General features: G+C 44.2%; 1 protein-coding gene across 4 annotated transcripts in view; it reads left to right on the top strand.

Annotated features, from left to right (window-relative positions):
• The first annotated feature begins 518 nt into the window (after nucleotides 1–518).
• TMEM150C (transmembrane protein 150C) overlaps nucleotides 519–26041 on the top strand; it is a 115168-nt gene continuing 89645 nt past the window's right edge. For 2 of the 4 annotated variants that reach the window (XM_070791673.1, XM_070791672.1), the window contains exon 1: nucleotides 519–899. The gene's annotated coding sequence lies outside the window, so the exon portion shown is untranslated. Of the gene's footprint in view, nucleotides 900–1057; nucleotides 1161–26041 lie in introns of those variants that run through there. The other 2 variants (XM_070791669.1, XM_070791670.1) reach the window with 2 other exon arrangements.

Below are 26041 nucleotides of genomic sequence, written 5' to 3'. Positions count from 1 at the left end.
GGCAGCCTCAGCCTTACAAAATGCAGCAGAGGATTTCAAGTTTTTGGTTTGGCTGTTTTAACTTTAAGGGAAGGGAAAGAGAAGAGGCCAGGTTCCTGGCCTCAAGAAGCTCACAGTTTAGTAGCCAGGAGAAACCAGCAAAAACAAATCAATACACGGATAGTGGTGTATTGTGGGGGAATAGTATATCATGGGGGAAGGAACAGTTCTGGAAGGTTGAATTGGAGGATTTAAACTATGTGCTTTGAGAGGCAGCAGCGAAGAGGCAGGTGTGGTAGGGAGCGCCTGGGGAGACCCCCTCCCCCCGCAAAAGAACGGAGGTCAGCCTATGGCAGGTTAATAAAGGGGGTTCTCTTGTGGGAGCACCGGAACGATGCCTTTGTAAGAGAAGTTAACCCGTGAGCGTGTGATAAAAATAGTTGATCACGCCGCTGCCAGAGGTCACCGATATGGTACCCTGATAGGCTGCGATCCCGGGTGGGGACAGCTATTCAAACACCGATGAAGACAGTTTTCAAAGAGACGAGACTCTGGGAGGAAGACAGCAAGCTGTCGCTGGGAGGGCGCCCTTGGAGTGCCGCTCATCGCCAGGGTCAGAAGTTGGCCCAGTGTTTGTTCTTCCCGATGAAAGAAAACCGCGGGAGAGCGCCGAGCGGCGGCGAACTGCATTCAGCCGATGGGCACGAAAATGAATTTTAGCTGCTCTGTGCAAAAGCCCTAGGTGTGTGGACCGAAGGGAGCCGGCCAGAAGGTTACAACAGGTCAGAAATAAATAACCGCGAGGCGGAGGATCCCAGATTCCGTCCTTCCTTTTGTTGGGTGAGCGGCGAGCGCCAGGCAATCGCGTCCACAAAGGCGAAAGAAGCGGTCCCACCGGCGCCGCTCGGCTCCAGCCCCGGGTAACTACGCGGGGCCCCTAGGGGTGGTGGGGGTCTGAGACCTCGGGGTGGGGAGAGCGGGGGCTGAGGTGAGTCTCTCCCGGTGGCCTGGCAGCCGGGACCCCAGAATAAGTCGGGGGCGGGCCGCGGTGCGGCGCGGCGGGCGGGCGGGCAGATCCCACCCCTTCCTGAAGGAAGCGCCCTCCTCGCCGCGACTGCTGCTGCCGCCGCCGCAGGTCACGGCCCCGCCAGGCGACCGCGGCCCCGCCGCACCGGGAGCAGGTAGGCGCGGCGCCCCCTCCTCCGCGCGGGGCCGCCGGGCAGCCCGGGGTCATCGTGCTCGGCTCCGCGCCCAGCCCCGAGGCGGAGACCCCGGGAGCGGCGGGCGCCGCAGAGGGGCTCGGGCGGCGGAGTCCTCCCGGCCGCGGGGCCCTGCTCGGCTAAGCCCCCTCCCCGGAGCGCCTTGGGCGCGAGGCCGCCCCCCGACACCCCGCGGGCGCACACCCCGAGCGAGGCGCGGTGGCCGCCGGAGCTCCCGGTCCCGCCGCCGCCGCCGCAGTGCCGTCCGCCGGGCCCCGGCGCCGCCCGCCGGCTGCGGCTCGGGTCCGGTTCCTTTGACAGGTGTCCCCGCCCGCCGCCCCATCGGGTGCCCAGGCCTTCGGTGGTGGTCGGGGGCACGCGGGTGGGAAGCGACCCCAAGTTCGGCCTCCCGGGTCTCCGCGCCGCGCGCCGTTCTTCACTTTCCCGTTCGCCGCGGCGGGCTGGCGCGGAGAGCCGGGCAGGGGCTCTAAGTTGCCTTGCCCTGTGCGCAGCCCTCCACTCGAAAACCAACAGCCTCGCCGCCCTTCCCCGGGTGCGCCCTGAGAAAGAAATGGGATTTTCGGTTTCTCCGGCGAGACGCCGGTGAGTGGGTGAAGACCGAGGCTGTCTGATCATTCGCTGCAATAAAAGAGTGATTAGCTGTGGATTATGGAGAGAGCCGTTGTGGAACGATTCTCTCCTCCTTAAACGAATCCAACGGAGAACCAGAGGGTTATTTTCCCATTCGAAATCCATATTCCCTTTCTCTACTCATCCCTCTCCTCCGTCCACCCCTACCTCCACAGCACTTAATTATATTCCCGACACTTCCCCGATTTTTTTTTTTTTTTTGGTCAGGTTTTTTTTCCAACCAGACTGTCTTTCCCGGTCGAGCCAGGATTGTGACTGCAAATGTGAGAACACAACCCAGTTGAGTGAACCGGTTCCCACTTCCTGTGGGAGACCAGGAGAGGTCCTGTTAGGCAACCCAATATACTAATTTGTTCTTTTTTTTTTAAGTTGTTGGATCAGTTACAATAACACAGCCTAAACGGTAATATTACTTTCTGCTTCTCCGTTTCTGTGCTTGAATCAAAGGCAGATTTTTTAATAATGCAGGGCTGTAACTCCATCCTGGGCGGCAGTTCATCAAAAGGATAGGCAAATGTGAATGTATAAACTCCATGGCAACAGTTAATAAGTTGACCTACTTAAAGTTTTCAAGGAAAAATTATTAGTTTTTTAATCATAAAAAAATATGATATTTGCAGGTCAAAGAATTTTACAATTTCAGTTCTCATGCATTAAATCCCAAACTTTCTCTTCTGTGTGTCCCAGAAACACCATGTTTCAAAGATTAACTATAGCTACCATCTCTTAATGAGCTAGAAATGTGAGTTTAATCTTCGAGGCATAAGCATAAGAATTTTAATGGTGGTTTTTATTTATACAGTATTTAATAAATATTTTGCAAGCTCCCCAGGTTGCAAGTTCATAAACTAGACATGGTAAATAAAATGATAAAGAAGTTTTGCTAACAATAATGACAGTTGGTAGATGTTATGACATTGAATAAACATATTAAAGTATTTGGGAAACGCATGTTTATTATAAACTGCCATTGTGCTGAAGGCAATTTGTTTGGATTATTTAATTGACTTTAAAGTGTCTTTATAGCAGTTGTTTAACTCATGTGTTTCTCATCAAATGCCTTTCACCAGTTGCTTTGTGGGGGAGATAGGTTACTCTGTAGTCTTTTTTTTTTTTTGCATGAACATAGTAATGCCTTATGTTTAGGCTTTGTTCTAGAACTACCACGGTCATGCTTATGATGACCTTGCAGGGTTTTCTTGTACTCATTTTACCTGCTTGTGATCATCAAGAGTGATGGCACTCGACTTGACACTCCTGTGTGTCTTTCTGCTTTGTTTTCCTGTGACCTAGGCCTACCTGTGCAGTACAGTAGCCAGATTAGCAGGGCAGCCTGGAGACACGAAGGACGAAAAGCTAGCTGGCCCCTGCAATCCTAGCCATTTGGTTTCAGCATAATCTGGCCGCTTGGGATCAGTTCAGTAACTGACTAAGCAAGACAGACACTGACAAGATAATGCATGACCTCTGTTTTCCCCTTCAGGAGAAGAATCTACAACATTCAGAGTCCACACTAGAGTGCTGATTAGGTGCTGTGAAGCTCAAATGATATATGAGCTAAATTCTCAACATGTGATGCAAAAACCAAATGTTACAGAATCTGAGTCTAAATTCATGAAAAGGCTAGAAACACACCCATGTGTGTAATAAATACTTTCTTTATCCTAAGGGCATCCCTACTTGTTTTAACTATAAACTTTTATTCTGAGAGCTAATGGTGCCATGTATCTTTATGGTTTTATTTTTTTCCTTCATAATTTGCTCTTAGCACTAGCTCATAAATTAGTAGAACTTTAACAAGTTATTATTATCACCAAATATCATTTCCTGGCATGTATGAATTTTGAAAGATAACTTGTGGAAATGGAAAATCTTAATGCAAAGAGATATTTGGCCAATTGGAATGATACTTTGAAATAATAATGAAATCTTTGGCAGTAGCCTTCACAGTCAACCTCACAGTATTTTAAGTCATGCCAGCTCCATTAGGTAGCACTCGGAACTCTTTATGAAGGGAGAAATGAATAATTTTCTTTTTAACATCTGCGAATGGCCTTTCTCTAGATCAGTGCTGTCCAATAAAACTTCCCACAATGATGGAAATGTTCTATAGTCTGCCCAACATGGTAGCCAAGAGCCCCATGTCGCTGTTGAATCCTTGAAATGTGTCTAGTATAATTGAAGAACTGAATGTTAAAGTTTATTTCATTTAAATTAATTTAAATAGGCACACGGGGCTTGTGGCTACCATACTGGCCCTGCAGCTTTAAATTCTGCCCCACTCCTATTTCCTGCAGAGATAGTACTTAATGGCAATTACCCTTAATTAGAAGAAAGTAGAGATCAACCTTAATAGAACCAGGACTTAAGATTTGACTCTAATCCTGTTGTTATGAAAAAATACTCAGAGTTACCCTGAAGAAGGTGTGTCATGCTGAAGTTCAACTCTATTCTAAAAGTAGTTTTTCTTTTTTAATTTCCATATGTCTGCTGACCACAAAAATAAGCAGCACTCAGATTTGTTTAGATGCTTGGCCCCGTGTGTCTGAGTTCTTAAACTTGTTTTATTATTTGCTTGTTTACCCATTATGGAATCATTCATTCTTAAAGTCAGTTTCTATACTTTTCAGTGTTTCAAGGTGAGGGTTAAATAATTTTATTTATTGCTTTATTTTTGGCTGCGCTGTGTCTTCAATGCTTTGCGCTGACTTTTCTCTAGTTGTGGCGAGTAGGGGGCTACTCTTGTGGTGTGTGGGCTTGTCTTGTTGGGGAGCATGAACTCTAGGCACGTGGGCTTCAGTAGCTGCTGTACTGATGCTCGGTATTTGTGGCCCACAGGCCTAATTGCTTTTAAGCACGTGGAGTCTTCGAACCCCCATCTTCTGCATTGTCAGATGAACTCCCATCCACTGCACTGTCAGGGAAGTCCAAGGGGAGGGGGATTTAGAGAGGCAGAAAGTCGCTGCCTCACCCAGCCTAGGTACCTGGAATACCTCTCCCCAGGCCAGAGCTCAGGGTCCTGGGTGCTCCCCTGCTCTGGAAGGGACTCTCCTTCAATCAGTTATTTTAAAATGTGACACAAATGTTCATGCATAGAGATGGCGAATCCATCTGCCATGCAGGAGACGCGGGTTTGATTCCTGGATTGGGAAGATCTCCTGGAGGAGAGCATGGCAACCCACTCCAGTATTCTTGCCTGGAAAATCCCATGGGCAGAGGAGCCTGGCAGGCTACAGTCCAGGGGGTCACAGAGTCAGAAGAGACTGTGTGACTAAGAATGCACAAAATATAAAGTAAATTAACCCCCAATTTGTCCCTGCCCTTAAGGTCTTAACACTATAGGATAAGATTTCCCAAATTAATGTCCATTCCACGAGAGGATAGAGATGCTCGAGTGAATTTAGGAACTGTTCCATATAATCCACCCCCTTTTTGGAGATTTTCAATGCACTACCTCATGTTAAGTTTCTAAGATGAGATGCATATAATTATTTAACTTTTTTATTGTTGAGGTTTTTCAAAAAATTTTTTCATACAGCACTTACCATAGTATTTTTCAAGCCACATGTTCTGAGTCAGAAAATTGATTTAACAGGTTTGTATCAGCATTTAAAAAATATATATATTTATTTATTTATTTGGTCAGGCCTTGGGCTTCCCTGGTGGCTCAGCTGGTAAAAAATCTGTCTGCAATTTGGCAGACCTGGGTTCGATCTCTGGTTTCAGAAGATCCCCTGGAGAAGGGAACGGCTATCCAAGACAGTATTCTGGCCTGGAGAATTCCATGGACTGTATAGTCCATGGGGTTGCAAAGAGTTGGACATGACTGAGTGACTTTCAATTCACTTCACTTCCCGTCAGGTCTTAGTTTCGGGATACAGGATCTTCCCTTGTGGCTCAAAGGCTCTAGAGGACACAGCCTCAGTAGTTGCTGTGCTCGGGCTTAGTTGCTCCGTGGTATGTGGGATTCTCTGACCAGGAGTTGAACTCACATCCCCTGTGTTGGAAGGCGGATTCTTAACCACTCAGCCACATGAGATGGGATATACATTAGAATAGGAATTATCCCTGTGCATCCCCCTTAGTGGGAGTTACTAGGGTTTGATGAAGTGTTTGGTTCCCTCACGTATGTAAGTGCAAGGCCATGAGACAATGGAGAGTGGTGGTCAAAAGCACTACAGAATCAAGGCCCCTGGGTTCCAATTTTGACTCTGTGCAGTAAGCACCATGTAAGCCTACTCATTGTTCATTCATTTATTTATTTTTTGCTGCACTGGGTCTTCGTTACTGCCAGTGGGCTTTCTCTAGTTGTGGCTACCAGGACCTACTCTTGGTTATGGTGCGTGGTGTTCTCATTGCAGTAGCTTCTCATGTTGCGGACCACGGGCTCTTAAGAGTGGTCTCAGTAGTTGTGATGCCCAGGCTTCATTGCTGCTTATCATATGGAATCTTCCACCATCACGGATCAAAGCCCTGTCCCTGCATTGCAAGATGGACTCTTAACCACTGGACCACCACGGAAGCCTTCAGTTCAGTTCAGTTCAGTCACTCAGTCGTGTCCGACTCTTTGCGACCCCATGAACCGCAGCACGCCAGGCCTCCCTGTCCATCACCAACTCCCGGAGTTCACCCAGACTCACATCCATCGAGTCAGTGATGCCATCCAGCCATCTCATCCTCTGTCGTCCCCTTCTCCTCCTGCCCCCAATCCCTCCCAGCATCAGAGTCTTTTCCAATGAGTCAACTCTTCGCATGAGGCGGCCAAAGTATCGGAGCTTCAGCTTTAGCATCATTCCTTCCAAAGAAATCCCAGGGCTGATCTCCTTCAGAATGGACTGGTTGGATCTCCTTGCAGTCCAAGGGACTCTCAAGAGTCTTCTCCAACACCACAGTTCAAAAGCATCAATTCTTCAGCGCTCAGCCTTCTTCACAGTCCAATTCTCACATCCATACATGACCACGGGTAAAACCATAGCCTTGACTAGACGGACCTTTGTTGGCAAAGTAATGTCTCTGCTTTTGAATATGCTATCTCGGTTGGTCATAACTTTCCTTCCAAGGAGTAAGCGTCTTTTAATTTCATGGCTGCAGTCACCATCTGCAGTGATTTTGGAGCCCAGAAAAATAAAGTCTGACACTGTTTCCACTGTTTCCCCATCTATTTCCCATGAAGTGATGGGACCGGATGCCATGATCTTCATTTTCTGAATGTTGAGTTTTAAGCGAACTTTTCACTCTCCTCTTTCACTTTCATCAAGAGGCTTTTTAGTTCCTCTTCACTTTCTGCCATAAGGGTGGTGTCATTTGCATATCTGAGGTTATTGATATTTCTCCTGGCAATCTTGATTCCAGCTTGTGTTTCTTCGAGTCCAGCGTTTCTCATGATGTACTCTGCATATAAGTTAAATAAGCAGGGTGACAATATACAGCCTTGACGTACTCCTTTTCCTATTTGGAACCAGTCTGTTGTTCCATGTCCAGTTCTAACTGATGCTTCCTGACCTGCATACAAATTTCTCAAGAGGCAGATCAGGTGGTCTGGTATTCCCATCTCTTTCAGAATTTTCCACAGTTGATTGTGATGCACACAGTCAAAGGCTTTGGCATAGTCAATAAAGCAGAAATAGATGTTTTTCTGGAACTCTCTTGCTTTTTCCATGATCCAGCGGATGTTGGCAATTTGATCTCTGGTTCCTCTGCCTTTTCTAAAACCAGCTTGAACATCAGGAAGTTCACGGTTCACATATCGCTGAAGCCTGGCTCGGAGAATTTTGAGCATTACTTTACTAGCGTGTGAGATGAGTCGTGCTTTATTATTAGGTAAATGTCTATATGTATACTGGGTTGTGATGTAAAATACTGCCTCTGAAACTAGGGTGTTTCACTTTGGGAAACACCCATCTAAGACAGGACTCCATGCGAAACGCTGAACCTGGGTGTCTGGCGACAGAGTCCATAAAGTTCAACTGTTTCGGCTCGCATGTTGCAATGCAGTAGGGATACATAGATGCACGTCTTGCAGACCTGTGAGACTCCAGCATTGAACAGCATTGCACAAGCGCGGAAACGAGCTGACGGCAGTTGTTTTCTGTGTAAGACGAGGCCTGATGAGTGAGAGGGGAGTCATTGTACATTTTGGCTGGAGGAGACCTCACTGCTGCCGGCCTGTGGCCTCTAAAGTTGAATGCTCTTTAAAGGACAGGCAGTCTGGGGCCCAAAGAAACCCAGATGTCCCAGAAGCTGAGAACTCAGTCTTCTGTCCCTCCTGATCACTTCCTCACTTCTACACACTGCTTTGTAGCAAATAGTCACAACAGGTCTAAATATGTCCGTCCCATACACGCCCCACTTTTTTTACTTGATTCTAAATTATTTCTTTTTCAAAATCACTTTCTGCCTGTAAGTGCTTCATGACCTAGTTTTCAATATAATAAAAGGAGAACAATGTTGCTTTAAGAATTTCATATAAAAGGAGATGTCCTAAAACTGAGGCTAGGAATCTCCTTGTACCCTTCCTTGGCTCCAGAACAATCTGAAAAGTAAAACTAATTTTGCTTTAGAAGCAGAGTTCAGTTTTTCTTAAAGGTCAAACTAAATATGAGCAATCACTTGTTCATAGACTTTGTCAGGTCGAATAGAAAAGGCAACAGCTTGTCATCATGGTTACTTTTCTTCTTTAAAAACTACAGAGGCTGTGTCTAACATCCTGAAAACCCATAAGATATGCAGATTTTGTTTAGGGCTTCAGAACTGTCCATCTCCGAGGACAGTGATACAGGCTGTATCTTTGGAATGCAAAGGAATGAGATGAAGTGTCTTTGACAAGACATTGAAAGTCATGTAATATTTTTAGGCTAATGTAGACAAAGCTTAAGAAGTAAGTGTGATTAACTATGGCAGTAGCGGAAATTAGCCTGTAGTTTAAATGGTGTTATTTAACTCTGAAGTAATTATAATGAATTATAATGGCTTTCAACTAAATGTAAACATAAATGTCTCCAAAAGTAGCATAGCCTTAGTATTCATCAAGCATTTCATGTATTAGCAAAGTAGATGTCTTCCTGATTTTTTTACACTTACGATGACTTAGCTGCCAAAGAGATATTTTAAATGGTAATAACTGGAAGTTTTGAAACATAAATTAAAACTGACTGGCATGCTGCGATTCATGGGGTCACAAAGAGTCGGACACGACTGAGCGACTGAATTGAACTGAACTGATACATAGCTAAAATGAGTATTGTATTTTTTTAAACTGGGCTGGTTAATAAAATAGTCTTCAAATGATTTTTCATTCTATCGATTCATGAGTGAAAGGTGTTAATTAAGAGGTGTTGATACCATGGTAAAGCAAACCAAATAGAAATATGACTTTTTTTTTTACTGAACTTGGAGTGTTTTGTTTGTGAATTATACTTAGAATTATGAAATGTAATTGTTCTGGAATTTCAATGGCAATCTATCTCCTGGAATTTGTAAATTCTACTTTTCACTAAAATTTAAAGTATATTTACATAGAAACAATAGTATCTAAATTATGCCAACTGTTATAACAGGAATATTAACTTATGGATGACAGTTTTTCTTCTTTGTGGTATTATGTTCCCACATAGCCTAGACTTTAAAATTATGTCATTTTGAAAAATTTGCTGGTCTTGTCAACAACAGCACAGTGTTTACAAGAATCACATTTATCTCCCTATAATTTTTGCAGCTAATAGAATTGTTCTTGAGAAAGCTGATTATCTTTTCTGTGACATTTTGATTGGTGTTTTTCCATTTTAATTTGAGCTTATGTGTGACATAAAAATTGATTCTATGAAAAGTGGACCACTTGTATGCCAAAATTTTGATTATATGAATAAGAAAAATATAACAACCTAGTCTACCATCTAAGAGAATTAGAAAAAGAAGAACCAACAAAATTTTGATTGTATATGTATGCATGTAAAAATAAAGACAAAATTTTCCAGTAAACTGATTTGGGGAAAAAAATACCACTATGATCAAATAGTGGCCCGTTGTGTGTGTGTGTGGTTTTTTTTTTTAAGATCAGGCCACGTGAGTGTTCACTCACTGAGCCATAAATTTTGGCAATTCAGAAATGGTATTCTTTATTAGTTATTGGGCGTTATTTGTGAAATCCGTAGAATGGTCCCTGGCCCAGAGTACCTTTTTTTTTTTCACTGTTACTTCCCCCTTATTCAAAACATAGGTTTTTTAACTGATGTCATCACATGGAAAATTAAAGAGGATTGTTCTGGATGATAACTGCTCCCCTCTTGAGCATCAAAGAGCTAGAAAAAGCCTTTTGAAGTCACATAATTTATTTCTTAGAGTCTTGGCATGACCGCAGTCATCACAGAGAGATGATGTGTAGATTTTGCATGTGCGCGTGCTCAGTTGCTCAGCGATTCTGATTCTCTGTGACCCTATGGACTGTAGCCCGCCAGGCTTCTCTGTCCTTGGGATTCTCCAGGCAAGAATACTGGAGAGGATTGCCAAGCCCTTCTCCAGAGGATCTTCCCGACACACGGATGGAACCCGCATCTTTTATGTCTCCTGCATTGGCAGGCGGCTTCTTCACCACTGAGCCACCAGGGAGGCCCTTGTGTAGACTCTATTCTACTTTTAATCTATGAATATTTTACGTTAGTTCTTGACATACTGTTTATCCAGGCTGACTTAAGAGGGCTCCAGCATAGAAGCCAGGCTCGCTTCCTTTCCATATGACTCTTGGTTTGCTTGCTTGTTGCTTATTTACCATCTTTTTCCAATTAAATCATTGTGTGTAGAAATTACTATGCAAATTTTTTTGTATCCCACTGAGCTGTCTGAGAACAGGAGTTAGCAAATTGCACTATTTTGAAAATAGCCACACCCATTGGTTATGAATTACCTGTGACTACTTCTGCACTCCCTCTACAGAGTTAAGTAGCAACTGAAACAGAATCCATCTGGCCCATAAAGCTGAAAATCTCTACTCTTTGGCCCTTTCATTTGATACTCCAAGACTTGTTTATTTGATATTCTTCCTATGGGATTCTGGAAGAAAAGATGAAAAAAAAAGAGCTTATTACAAATTATATATAGTGAATTACTTTCTGTAGGGGCAAATTTCACAGCTGCATGACTAAATGAATGACATCTCTTCTCTCTTCCTGTTTCACTGTCAATGGCTGCGAAAGAAGGTGTTATCAGCATACACTTAGATGTCAAGTTGACCTATGTAACCTTAAATTAGCTACTTAATCCTTTTAAAGTCATTGTTCCCTCGTGTACAAAGTGGGGATAAGTACGGTACCTGCTGTTGGGAGACAGTTCTTGCGTCCCATGCATTTTAACAGGACTTACAAAGTGAGGCACTGACTCCCCTTTCAGTCTAGATTGGCTTTACAGGGATGTTTATGTAGTAAACAGTCTTGGATGATTGAGATACTGTTTTCCTCAGAAGTGCAGAGCAGGCTTGCTAATATTCAATATAATGGATTTGAGTTCTTGCAGCTCAGAGTTCCTCTCCAGTAAAGCTGCTCACTGCTTATGCAGGTGTTATGGCCCTCTCTGAATGCCCTAGGAACTGGAGCTGGGGAATTAGTGCAAGGAAATGCTGGTGCTTTGGCTACTGCTATTGCTATGGATGCTAAAGTCCTTTGTCTCCACCCTGGGAGTCTTGTGTCTTCTGCTAACCTCTGCAAGTAAAATCTCAGTTCTTTCATGGTTCTTGGACAACTGTTCTATGGAGTTATTATGAGAATTGAACAAAGCAATAAATATAGAACATTTAACACAGTGCCTGGCATATAGTAAGTGCCCAGTAAATGTTAGCTATTATTATCCAGCTGGCTATTAACTCTGCAGTGTGAAATTCAGTCCCAGTTTTGTGTGGACCACTTATGTTTTAAGGTAGTAGTTTTTCAAACTACTGGCCACCAGAGCTATGAGAACTGTTAAGTAGGTTTATTTTTTTTAATAAAACAGAAAATAGAAAATAATAGAATAATAAAGTATCCAAGTGAAAAATATGTAGTAAGGATAAATATTGATTTGTAAAACTTTTAATTTCTGTTATATATGTATGTATCTGTATACAAGATTATGATGTAAAATATGTATTTTTTACTGTCAGTTGCAGTCAAAAAAGTTGGAAAGCCATTGCTGCCCTAATACATAGGTGGAACTGTCCAGAAAAACTTTTGTTCAAGAGAGCATAGAACTCCTTTCTTTGTGCTTATTCTCGGAAAGGGGTGGACTTCCCTGGTGGTCTAGTGATTAATCCTCCATACTTCCACTGCAGCGGCCGTGGGCTTCATCCCTAGTCCAGGAACTAAGTTCCTACAGGCCACATAGTGTGGCCGGAAAAAGAAAAGAAAAGAGGTAAAGGGCCACTGTCGCGCATCTGAAAAGGAATGGCCAGAGATCCAGTGTGTTCACACTGTGCATATTGTGTGGCTCATTTTGCCCGTGATTAGCAGATGAACATAACCACATAGATCATTTTCTGAAGAAAGAAATATTTTCGTATCAGCATTTTCCAACAGAACTTTCTACAGTAATGGAAATGTTCTGTTTCTGAACGATCCAGTACAGCAGCCACTAGCTACTGAGCACTTGAATGTGCAGCCGAGGAGCTGGACTTTTAATTAGAGCAATTTCAAGTTTGTATTAATTTAAATTTAAGTAGTCACCTGTGGTTCTTGGACAGCCTAGTTTTAGTTTGAACACCCAACGGTGGCCTTGTCCAGCACAGCTAACTGTATAAATTTGGCTTGTGTTAAGTCCTAAGGTGCAGCGCCCTCCCTTGGGTTAGTCAAAAGACCATTGACCCTTGCCCATGGCTGGTTTGGGCAGACATTGGGGTGAAGAAGTGCTTGGTGAACTGCTACCTTGGACAGCGCCACAAGCCAGGGGGAAATGGCAAAGAACCAGAGGGTAATGGTTCTCAACTCTGGCTGTGCAATAGAATCATCTGAAAATCTGTAAAAATGCAGGCTGCACCCCAGATCGTTAAAGCAGACATTTCTAAAAGGCTCGCCGGGTCTTCTACCGTACTCTTTCACTTGGGAAGCATCACAGATGAGCAAGGCAACCCATAGTATCACAGGGATGCCCAGAATCAGATAGAGAGGGGAGCAGATGCATGAAAGACAGTGGAACTCCATCTTACCTTAAACAGAAAGGCTCCAGCTTACTTTTAGTGTTGGGAGTTGAGCTGTTTTCACACCTGGATGCCCTGGCAACAAGGGCCCTCTTGTTCAGTGGTGTCAAAGTATGAATTTGTGTGTGGCCGAGTTGAACTTCAAAGGAGGAAAAGTACAGGCTTTTACTGACCAACTCACATGTCCAGTACTTTCCATTTGTATATTTGGCCCTCGTGTATGGAGTTCCTACTGAGTGTATGAGATTTGTATCCTTGCTCAGTCTAGTGGGGGAGACCAACAGGTAAACAGTTATCATACAGGAGGGTAAGCACAGCAATAGAAGAATTATAGGTAGCCTTGAGAGCACCCAAGAGGAGACATCAGGGAGGGCTTCCCTGAGGAGGTGACACCAAGCTGAGTCTTGGAGGATCAGAAGTAGTCATGAGAAGAGGAGGAGATGGGAAAAAAAGAGAAGATAGAGTTTGGGAGCGGAGTTTGGCCAACATTTTCTGTCCCTTTAGGACTAAATACCATAAGATGGCTTCCTCCTGGCAGAGACCCTACCTGCTATTTTAGCAAACCTCACGGGATATCCTTATCCTAACTGGCCTTTATCATTTATTTGTTCACTCATTCATGCATTCACTCAACAAGTGTGACCTATGGAGGCATTATTTGTGCAGATATGACCTAAGTGCTGGTGAAAATACAGTGAACAAAGCAGACAGCATTCCTGGCCTCGGGGAGCTTTATATGCTAATGGAGCAAGCTAGCCAGAAATAAACAAGGAAATGGTATAGTATACGGCTGATGTGCTAGAGAGAAAAAATAAAACATGGCGAGGAACTTGGAGATTCTGGAGACTGTGCTCTGAGAACCAGAAGTCACATCACATTTCTCTATGAACTTAGTAGCAGCTTGCTCTCTCTCTCTCTCTCTCTCTCTATACCTATATATATCTCTCTATATATGTAGAACCTATTGCTCAGTTGTATCTGACTCTTTGCAACCCCATGGACTGTGTAGCCTACCAGGCTTCTCCGTCCATGGGATTTTCCAGACAAGTGTACTGGAGTGGGTTGCCATTTCCTTCTCCTATATATATATATATATATATATATGTACATGTATATATTTGGCTGCACTGGGCCTTAGCTGTGGCGTTAGAGATCTTTAGTTTCGGCATGTGGGATCTAGTTCTCAGACCAGGGCTCGAACCCAGGCCCCCTGCTCCACAGCGTCTTAACCACTGGACCATCAGGGAAGTCCGTTAGTAACAGCTCTTACCACTTTTCTGAGACTGGATTCCATAGTCATTTTCCCTCCTTTGCTCAAGCCTGGCCATCCACCTGTGTCCATAACTCTATGTCCTTCTGCAGGACCGTAACTTGTGCCAACAGATCAGATCAGTCGCTCAGTCGTGTCTGACTCTTTGCGACCCCGTGAACTGCAGCACACCAGGCCTCCCTGTCCCTCACCAACTCCTGGAGTTCACTCAGACTCACGTCCATCAAGTCGGTGATGCCATCCAGCCATCTCATCCTCTGTCGTCCCCTTCTCCTCCTGCCCCCAATCCCTCCCAGCATCAGAGTCTTTTCCAATGAGTCAACTCTTCGCATGAGGTGGCCAAAGTACTGGAGTTTCAGCTTTAGCATCATTCCTTCCAAAGAACACCCAGGGCTGATCTCCTTCAGAATGGACTGGCTGGATCTCCTTGCAGTCCAAGGGACTCTCAAAAGTCTTCTCCAACCCCACAGTTCAAAAGCATCAATTCTTCGGTGCTCAGCCTTCTTCACAGTCCAACTCTCACATCCATACATGACCACAGGAAAAACCATAGCCTTGACTAGATGAACCTTTGTTGGCAAAGGAATGTCTCTGCTTTTGAATATGCTATCTAGGTTGGTCATAACTTTCCTTCCAAGGAGTAAGCGTCTTTTAATTTCATGGCTGCAGTCACCATCTGCAGTGATTTTGGAGCCCAGAAAAGTAAAGTCTGACACTGTTTCCGCTGTTTCCCCATCTATTTCCCATGAAGTGGTGGGACCAGATGCCATGATCTTCGTTTTCTGAATGTTGAGCTTTAAGCCAACTTTTTCACTCTCCACTTTCATTTTCATCAAGAGGCTTTTTAGTTCCTCTTCACTTTCTGCCATAAGGGTGGTGTCATCTGCATATCTGAGGTTATTGATATTTCTCCTGGCAATCTTGATTCCAGCTTGTGTTTCTTCCAGTCCAGTGTTTCTCATGATGTACTCTGCATAGAAGTTAAATAAACAGGGTGACAATATACAGCCTTGGCGTACTCCTTTTCCTATTTGGAACCAGTCTGTTGTTCCATGTCTAGTTCTAACTGTTGCTTCCTGGCCTGCATACAAATTTCTCAAGAGGCAGATCAGGTGTTCTGGTATTCCCATCTCTTTCAGAATTTTCCACAGTTTATTGTGATGCACACAGTCAAAGGCTTTGGCATAGTCAATAAAGCAGAAATAGATGTTTTTCTGGAACTCTCTTGCTTTTTCGATGATCCAGCGGATGTTGGCAATTTGATCTCTGGTTCCTCTGCCTTTTCTAAAACCAGCTTGAACATCAGGAAGTTCACGGTTCACATATTGCTGAAGCCTGGCTCGGAGAATTTTGAGCATTACTTTACTAGCGTGTGAGATGAGTGCAATTGTGCGGTAGTTTGAGCATTCTTTGGCATTGCCTTTCTTTGGGATTGAAATGAAAACTGACCTTTTCCAGTCCTGTGGCCACTGCTGAGTTTTCCAAATGTGCTGGCATATTGAGTGCAGCACTTTCACAGCATCATCTTTCAGGATTTGGAATAGCTCAACTGGAATTCCATCACTTCCACTAGCTTTGTTCGTAGTGATGCTTTCTAAGGCCCACTTGACTTCACATTCCAGGATGTCTGGCTCTAGGTCAGTGATCACACCATCATGATTATCTGGGTTGTGAAGATCTTTTTTGTACAGTTCTTCTGTATATTCTTGCCATCTCTTCTTAATATCTTCTGCTTCTGTTAGGTCCATACCATTTCTGTCCTTTATCGAGCTCATCTTTGCATGAAATGTTCCTTTGGTATCTTTGATTTTCTTGAAGAGATCCCTAGTCTTTCCCATTCTGTTGTTTTCCTCTATTTCTTTGCATTGATCGCTGAAGAAGGCTTTCTTATCTCTTCTTGCTATTCTTTGGAACTCTGCATTCAGATGTTTATATCTTTCCTTTTATCCTTTGCTTTTCACTTCTCTTCTTTTCACAGCTATTTGTAAGCCCTCCCCAGACAGCCATTTTGCTTTTTTGCATTTCTTTTCCATGGGAATGGTCTTGATCCCTGTCTCCTGTACAATGTCACGAACCTCATTCCATAGTTCATCAGGCACTCTATCAGATCTAGGCCCTTAAATCTATTTCTCACTTCCACTGTATAATCATAAGGGATTTTATTTAGGTCATACCTGTATGGTCTAGTGGTTTTCCCTACTTTCTTCAATTTAAGTCTGAATTTGGCAATAAGGAGTTCATAGTCTGAGCCACAGTCAGCTCCTGGTCTTGTTTTTGCTGACTGTATAGAGCTTCTCCATCTTTGGCTGCAAAGAATATAATCAATCTGATTTCGGTGTTGACCATCTGGTGATGTCCGTGTATAGAGTCTTCTCTTGTGTTGTTGGAAGAGGGTGTTTGTTATGACCAGTGCATTTTCTTGGCAAAACTCTATTAGTCTTTGCCCTGCTTCATTCCGTATTCCAAGGCCAAATTTGCCTGTTACTCCAGGTGTTTCTTGACTTCCTACTTTTGCATTCCAGTCCCCTATAATGAAAAGGACATCTTTTTTTGGGTGTTAGTTCTAAAAGGTCTTGTAGGTCTTCATAGAACCGTTCAACTTCAGCTTCTTCAGGGTTACTGGTTGGGGCATAGACTTGGATTACTGTGATATTGAATGGTTTGCCTTGGAAACGAACAGAGATCATTCTGTCGTTTTTGAGATTGCATCCAAGTACTGCATTTCGGACTCTTTTGTTGACCAAGATGGCCACTCCATTTCTTCTGAGGGATTCCTGCCCGCAGTAGTAGATATGATGGTCATCTGAGTTAAATTCACCCATTGCAGTCCATTTTAGTTCGCTGATTCCTAGAATGTCGACATTCACTCTTGCCATCTCTTGTTTGACCACTTCCAATTTGCCTTGATTCATGGACCTGACATTCCAGGTTCCTATGCAATATTGCTCTTTACAGCATCGGACCTTGCTTCCATCACTGGTCACATCCACGGCTGGGTATTGTTTTTGCTTTGGCTCCATCCCTTCATTCTTTCTGGAGTTATTTCTCCACTGATCTCCAGTAGCATATTGGGCACCTACTGACCTGGGGAGTTTCTCTTTCAGTATCCTATCATTTTGCCTTTTCATACTGTTCATGGGGTTCTCAAGGCAAGAATACTGAAGTGGTTTGCCATTCCCTTCTCCAGTGGACCACATTCTGTCAGATATCTCCACCATGACCCGCCCATCTTGGGTTGCCCCACGGGCATGGCTTAGTTTCATTGAGTTAGACAAGGCTGTGGTCCTAGTGTGATTAGATTGACTAGTTTTCTGTGAGTATGGTTTCAGTGTGTTTGCCCTCTGATGCCCTCTTGCAACATCTACCGTCTTACTTGGGTTTCTCTTACCTTGGGCGTGGGGTATCTCTTCACGGCTGCTCCAGCAAAGCGCAGCCATTGCTCCTTACCTTGGACGAGGGGTATCTCCTCACCGCCGCCCTTCCTGACCTTCAACGTGGGATAGCTCCTCTAGGCCCTCCTGTGCCACAACCTCTTAAACCCACCTGTCCCCCACCATGCGTCATGTCTTGTATTTTCACAGTCTCTTAGCATCATCTCTTCTGGTCCTCTGTTGATTTCCCTCCCTCCCTCTTTTCCTCTTTGCCCCAGGGTGAGTAAAGTTCTCAACCTTTTGGCTGATTGCTCTGTCACCCTCTTCCAGGGGTCACTGAATGAAAAGGCTTGTTATCCTCAACTTTGAGGCTAAATGTGGTCAATCACCTTTCACTGTTTCTCACCACTACTCTCCATCCAGCTTCCAGTCACTTTCATTTGTTGCCTGAAAAACTGAATACCTGGTCTTCCCGCACCTCCCTTTCCTGACTGGTCATAACCCTTGGGGACAGCACCATCCCAGGTGATCTAGTTGTGAATCTGGCCTCAAAATCACTAGACCTGCTCAGTGAGTTCCCTGAGAACCTCAGCTACTCACTCCCAACCCTCCACCCAGATCCTTGTCCAACTGGTAGTTTTTCACCTTCAGGAATTTTAACCTCATTGTCTTATTTCTGAACATAGCTGTGTATCCTTCCAACTCTTTCGCGCCCTACTTCTCTACCTCTTTATCTTCATTAAGATGTTACCTCTTGACTTCTTCAGTTACCCAGACTTTTCTCTACACGTGCAAATATATTTGTGGTGGTGGTTTAGTCGCTAAGTCATGTCTGGCTGTTGCGGCCCCATGGACAGTAGCCTGCCAGGCTCTTCTGTCCATGGGATTCTCTAGGCAGGAATACTGGAGTGGGTTGCCATTTCCTAATCCAGGGGATCTTCCCAACCCAGGAATCGAACCCAAATATATATATTCGTACTCATCTTCATTTCCTTTCCTCAAGAGATGTGGTCCATTTTGACCCATGTTTAAGGTTGGCCCAATACTTGAACCCTGAATGCCATCTCTTCATGCTATCTTTGTGGGTTTTTTGTTTTTTGTTTTTGGTAGTTGTTGTTTCACTTTTGTTTTGTTTTTTTTTTAATAAGCATGGTCTTTAAAAAAATTTTATTTGGCTGTGCCAGGTCTTAGGTGTGGCACACAGGTTCCTAGTTGAGGCTTGCAGGATCTGGTTCCTTGACCAGGGACAAACCTGTACCCCCTTGCACTGGGAGTGGGGAGTCTTAGCCACTGGACCACCAGGGGAGTCCCCTCATGGTTTCTTCGGAACTTTTGCTCTATTAATATTCCTCTCTCTTCTGTGGTCTTGCGTCTTTCTTAACGCTTTACTGGCTCCTTCCCATCAGCCGTCATGGCTCCTTCCTATCAACCAAGACTTTGCAGGTTTCATCCATCTTAAAAAGTAATTCTCCTGGGTTAAGTAAATTAAGGTAGATCTCTACACTAGAATTAAAAGCAGGAGGAGAAGGAAATGACAGAGGACGAGATGGTTGGATGGCATTACCGATTCAATGGACATGAGTTTGAGCAAGCTACGGGAGATGGTGAAGGACAGGGAAGCCATGGGGTGAAGCGTGCTGCAGTCCATGGGGTTGCAAAGAGTCGGACATGACTGTGTGACTGAACAACGTTAGAATACTATAGAGTTATCTGAAATATTGATAGCGATATACGCTGCTATCGGTATTTCCAATAATCACGTGGAAAGGTGATCACAAAAAAATGAGTGAAAAAAGTATTAAAGTAGCTTAATGAGTGAATTTCTTTGTCACATTTTATTTATTTTTCTTTTGTGTGGTTAAAAAAACACATAAAATTTACCATCTTAATTATTTTTAAGTATACAGTTCAGGAGTGTTAAGTATATTCACATAGGTATAGCCAATCTCCAAAATCTTACCGTCTTACAAAACTGAAACTCTACCCATTAAACAACTGCTGACTTTCTCCCCCTCCTCCCCCAGGCGACTGTCACCACCATCTACTTATGCCTCTATGAATTTGACTACTCTAGGTACTCATAGAAGTGGAGTTGTACAGCATTTGTCTTTTTCTGATTGGCTTATTTCACTTAGCACAATGTCGTGATTGTTTATCCATGTTGTAGCATGTCAGGATTTTCCTTTTTTTCTTTTTTAAGATTTTTTTGACTTGGACCATTTTTTTTTAAAGTCTTTATTGAATGTGTTATAGTATTGCTTCGGTTTTATGTTTTGTTCTGTTGTCCATGGAAGCCTGTGGAATCTTAGCTCCCTAACCTGGAATCGGACCTGCACCCCCTGCATTGGAAGGTGAAGTCTCAACCACTAGACCACTAGGAAAGTCCCAGAACTTTCTTTCTTTTTAAGGCTAAATAATATTTCATTGTATGTATATGTGTGTGTGTGTTAGTCACCCAGTCATGTCCAACTCTTTGCAACCTCATGGACTGCAGCCTACCAGGCTCCTCTGTCCATGGGATTCTCCAGGCAAGAATACTGGAGTGGGTAGCCATTCCCTTCTCCAGGGGATCTTGTTGACCCAGGGTTCAAACCCAGGTCTCCTGAATTGCAGGCAGATCTTTTACTGTCTGAGCCACCAGGGAAGTCCACCACACTTTAAATGATTTCATTTTTAAAGAAAAAAGTATCTGTTAGTATAGGTAAATATGGGCTTCCCAGGTAGCTCAGCTGGTAAAGAATCCACCTGTTGTGCAGGAGACCCCGGTTTGATTCCTGGGTCAGGAAGTTCCCCTGGAGAAGGGATAGGCTACCCACTCCAGTATTCTTGGGCTTCCCTGGTGGCTCAGACTGTAAAGAATCCATCTGCAATGCAGGAGACCTGGGTTCAATCACCGGGTTGGGAAGATCCCTTGGAGGAAGGCATGGCAACCCACCCCAGTATTCTTGCCTGGAGAATCCCATGGACAGAGGAGCCTGGCGGGCTACAGTTGACAGGGTCACAAAGAGTCGGATATGACTGAGCGACTAAGCACAGCACAGCATAGGTAAATATATAATATATAAACATATTAATACATACATATATGTATAAAAGATTGTACATCAAAATGTTAACAGGCCCTCCTTACAGTGGCCCAGTGTAAATGATTCCCCCAAAGTATCTGAAATGTTTAGCCAAAATGATTGATGACAGGGTATTTAATATTTGAAATGATTGGTTTTTCAGTTCTAGACTATGGGATTTGGAGCCCTTTTCATCTTCTTTTTCCTGATGTGCACCTTTTAAAGTATTTGCAGTGAGCACACTTTTCTGTTGTAAATGCTGAAGGAACCTTCAGTGGAGCCGCATCAGCTCACTGTAGCCGTCCGCCTTGCCAGGTGCTGCCCTCCTCCCAGGGTCTCATTCACCACTCGCAGCCTGACCCATTCTGCTCTGAGCACCACGGAACTCTGCTTCCTGTGCCCACAGGGGTGGGATGACCTGCACGGGCCTCCACAGCCGCATGGGAACCCCCTGCATCCCTGGAGACAGCTCAGAGCCATTTCCTCCTCACCTACCCTCCCCTTGCCCTCAGTGCAGAGTCAGCTTTCTCCCTTCAGGGCTCCCTAATCCCTGTTCCCATCTGTCACTGCACTTGTTTCCTGATTGCCTGTGGGCCGCCTGGGGGTGGGGACTGTGCCTTCATCTTTGTATCTGCAGCCCTTAGCATGGAGCCTGGACAAAGACGCTGGGCAGCCTGGGGAGCCACTGGTTGTTCAGAGGGGCTGGCTCCCTGGCTGCTCAGAAATGAGGCTGCAATAGTAGGTGGAAGACTCCCTCAAGGCCCTTCGTGCTACTATACCCTTCGTGAACAGTGCAGAAGACATAGGAGTTGTGGGTTCAGTCCCTGAGTCGGGAAGATCCCCTGCAGAAGAAAGCGGCAACCCACTCCAGTATTCTTGCCTGGGAAATCCCATGAACAGAGGAGGCCGCTGGGTTACAGTCCATGGATTCGGAAAAGAGTCAGACACGACTTAGCGACTAAACAAACAACAACAAAAATAGATATTAAAATTATTGAAATGCACTGCATTTATGTCTTACTGATATTGGTCTCCTGTTGTCTTGGGCTCATAACACACATTTGGTAAATACCTGTTGTTTTTCAGTTGCCCAGTCATGTCCGACTCTTTGCCACCCCATGGACTGCAACACACCAGGCCTCCCTGTCCCTCACCATCTCCCGAAGTTTGCTCAAGTTCATGTCAGTTGCATCAGTGATGCCATCCAGCCATCTCATCCTCTGATGCCCTCTTCTTCTTCTGCCCTCAATCTTTCCCAGCATCACGAACTTTTCCAGTGATTTGGCTGTTTGCATCAGATGACCAAAATACTGGATTTCAGCATCAGTCCTTCCAACAAGTATTCAGGGATGATTTCCCTTAAGATTGACTGGTTTGATCTTCTTGCTGTCCAAGGGACTTTCAGGAGTCTTCTCCAGTATCCCAAGGACAAATACCTGTTAACCTCCTTAATAACCCTAGTAGCTCCCCGTGATCAAACTTCTCTTCCTTAAATTTGGCTACTTTGAGAGGCTGGGAGGGGGGTTATTTAGGGGCCTGGGAAGCCATTATTATCACCCTCCAAGTCATATGATCGTGACTAGCTGCCTACACCGCATGTATGATTGATCCCAGTCAGGACGCTTTTGAGAAAAAACAAAGAAGTTAAAAGATCTACTACTGGCATGGCTTGAGTGCAGTGTTTAAACATCCTGTGTGTAAAAGCAGCTAATGAATCCTTGCTATACTTGCTGTTGCCAGTTACTCCTGGGACAAGAGGGGCTTAAAGTCTTACTGTGTAATGTTCACTCTGAAAGCTGTAATGGGCCAAGTTTTGTGAAACAGATTTTGTAGGCTGGTATAGTTAGGTCGTTTGGGACAATTCTCTTACATATGAAAGAAAGGTTCTAGGCCTCCTTTAGGGAGCATTAAAAGAGCAGAAGGAAAAATGAAAAAGAGTTATAATTACTGTGCAACTGACTCTTTTGGGGTCATCTTTAGCTTCACAGACCACAAGAATTTACCTTGATTTTCCTTGAGAAAAGTGGCCCAATGTAAGCGATTCACCCAAAGTATCTGAAATATTTTTAGCCAAAATGTTTGATGATAGGACAATTAATGGTTGAAATGATAGGTTTTCCAGCTGTTGAAACAATTTGTAAATTGGCATAGGTGGTCTGTGCTCTTTGCATCAGAATCACAATAGCTTGGTTTAATGTTACCTTCTTACCAAGATCAGGCTCTTTTTATAAAAGTTGAGTTAGACTAGATTGGCTTGGTTATGATATTGTTGTTTTGTTTTCTTTTGTTTTTGCCTAGTAGGCCAGCAAAGGAAGTAACATCATTACCTGGAGTAATTAGACTCAGAGATGTGATGTCAGCATTTAAACCCTGGCCTGACCACTCTCCAGCCGGCTGTGTGCTTGGATAAGATATTTAATTTATGGAAGCTTAGAGTTTCTGTTGTTCATCAGGAAAATGGATTATCTGTCAGTTTTGCTTAGTAGACTGTAAGCTTCTTCAAGTAGGGGTGGTATGGTTCATCCATCATTGGAAACTCAGTGTGTGGTATGAGGCCTGGTGAGTAAGAACTCTATAAATATTTTTCAAACAAATCAGATTCGTCTCACTTATTTCATAGGTTGTTTGAAAGAGCGAGTAGGATGAGCAGCAGTAGAGTGTAGTGTTAAGAGCACAGTCCCTGGGCCCTGGTTCTGGCCCCAGGAAGTAGCAGTAACTCTCCTCTGGGCATCTGTGAAAGTGGATGATGCTACCTACTTCCTAGGGTTGTAGTCAGTGTGCCTGAACACTGTAAGTGCTATATGAAAGTGAAAGGAAGTGAAAGAAAGGGAAAGTGGAGTTGCTCAGTCGTGTCCGACTCTTTGCGACCCCATGGACTGCAGCCTCCCAGGCTCCTCCATCCATGGGATTTTCCAGGCAAGAGTACTGGAGTGGGTTGCCATTGGCTTCTCCAGGGGATCTTCCCGACTCAGGGATTGAACCCGGGTCCCCACATTGCAGGCAGACGCTTTACCCTCTAAGCCGCCAGGGAAGCCCCTAAGTGCTATGTACGTACCAGCTATTGATATAACATGTGAATGGGCTTTGCAAAGTGCTGCTCACATAAACGTGGTACTTATTTGCTGAAGTCTTAGCAAGTGTTTGGCACACTGTGAAATACTTGTAAGTATTTTACACCAAAGAAAGTACTGGGTCTTTCTTTACCTTAACTGAATTAGTGGGAATTGTAGAGCAAGGCAGGGCTACTATTGCTATTATGGGACTCATAAGTCTCTAGTTCTTGACTTTTATAATGCATGAAACTTTGACTATTTCTGTATATCAGCATTTCTTCATTATTAAACCATGGATAGGCAATAGAATTAAGAGCCAGAACCCTGAAATCATTGAAGTACATAGTTGGAATTCAATAATTATTATGGACAGATCGGTTTGTAGTTTATTTTTGGCTCCTCAATGATTTAGTCTGATTTTTTAAAAAAAATTAGTTTAATGCAGGTGGCTCATTTCATAAAGAATTTCACAGGCACTGAAGACATGGAGCAGTTTTGTGTCTGCACAACTGCAAACCTTATGCCTGCTGCCGCCTGAGCCCTAGAAAGGTCAGTTCACCTTTCTGTACTCACATAAAGGTACTACTTATTTGATAATGTCTTACCAAGTGTTGGGGGCTTCCCAGGTGGCTCAGTGGTAAAGAATCCGCCTGCCAGTGCAGGACACACAGGAGACTCGGGTTTGATCCCTGGGTTTGAAAGATCCTCTGGAAAAGAAATGACAACCCACGCCAGTATTTTCACCTGGGTAATCCCATGGAGCTGGGTGGGCTGCAGTCCATGGAGTCGCTTGACATGACTGAGCATGCATGCATGCTTACCAAGTGTTGGACACACTATGAAATACTAGTACTGGATCTTCCCTTATCTTAACTGAGTTAGTGGTCATTCCATTTCACATTTTCTAAAGCCCACTTAGGGTGTCTTTCACCTGGACCCTTTTAGTGACACACATGACCACTGGATGCAAAGTACAGGTTCAGAGAAGGCCTGACCTGGGGCTGCCCCGGCCTGGCACTGCTGCCTGCTCTGTTTTTCCACTGTTGGCTTTGTGGAAAGTGAGTGAAAGTGAAAGTCACTCAGTCATGTCCGACTCTTTGTGACCCCATGGACTGTAGCCCGCCAGGATCCACTGTCCATGGAATTCTCCAGGCAAGAATACTGGAGTGGGTTGCCATTTCCTACTCCAAGGGATCTCCCCAACCCAGTGATTGAACCCAGGTCCCCCACATTGCAGGTGGATTCTTTACTGTCTGAGCCACCAGGGAAGGGCTATGTAGAAATAACTGGTCAATTCCTAGGCAATAGAGATTTTTAAGATGATGTTAAATAATACTGATTTCTTATGTGCAAACACTGCAGTAGCTTCCACTTTGGTTTCTCTGCCTCTTGGCCATTAGAGTCTCCTTCACACAGCACTGTCTTCATCTCCCCATTATTTCATTCTTGCCAGGTCTCCCCAGGCCAAGAACTCTCTTGAGATAGTATCTTACTGCAGGATCAAATCCAAGCTCCCTGTGTTGCCTTTCAAGGCCATGCATAATCTGAGCCCATTTTATCTATCCATGTTTCACTTCCAGTTTCTCTCTAATGTAGAATTTTACTTCCCGCTCACTGGGGTCTATCTTCTTTTTCCTCGTGGCTCAGACGGTAAAGAATCTGTCTGCAATGTAGGAGACCCGGGTTCCATCCCTGGGTTGGGAAGATCCCCTGGAGAAGGGCATGGCAACCCACTCCAGTATTCTTGCCTGGAGAATCCCATGGACAGAGGAGCCTTGTGGGCTACAGTCCATGAGGCCGCAAGGAGTCAGACACAACTGAGCAATTAACACTTTCATTCACTTTAGTTTGTGTTCTTTTGTTTTCAAGGTCCCCACACTGAAATGCCCTCCCTGTCCCTTCTATTTACACTTAAATAGCTTTTAAAATTTTTATTTTGTTTTTATTTTTTATTTTGGCCATACCACTCGTCACTTGGGATCTTAGTTCCTTGACTAGGGATCGAACTCATGCCCCCTGCAGTGGAAGTGAGAAGTCCTAACCACTGGACCACCAGGGAAGACCTGACATGTGCCTGTAGCTTTAAGGCCCTCCCCCCACCTTTTCCCTAAACCCTGTCTCCTCCTGAACATTGATTGGCATCTCCTGTATTTTTGCATTTGATTATATTTAATTTAGAGCTTTCTTCGGTACCATTTTAAAAATTAGTATCTTCTCATAATGACTCAGATAATATTAAAATTATTGTAAGCTTACCAGTTAGGCATTCAGGAAAATTGTACCTGTTTTATATGTAGT

This window comes from Bos indicus, chromosome 6, assembly GCF_029378745.1.
Source record: "Bos indicus isolate NIAB-ARS_2022 breed Sahiwal x Tharparkar chromosome 6, NIAB-ARS_B.indTharparkar_mat_pri_1.0, whole genome shotgun sequence".
NCBI lineage: Eukaryota > Metazoa > Chordata > Mammalia > Artiodactyla > Bovidae > Bos > Bos indicus.
The sequence above is the reverse complement of the archived record's forward strand: the minus strand, read 5'-3'. Positions and strand labels throughout refer to the sequence as shown.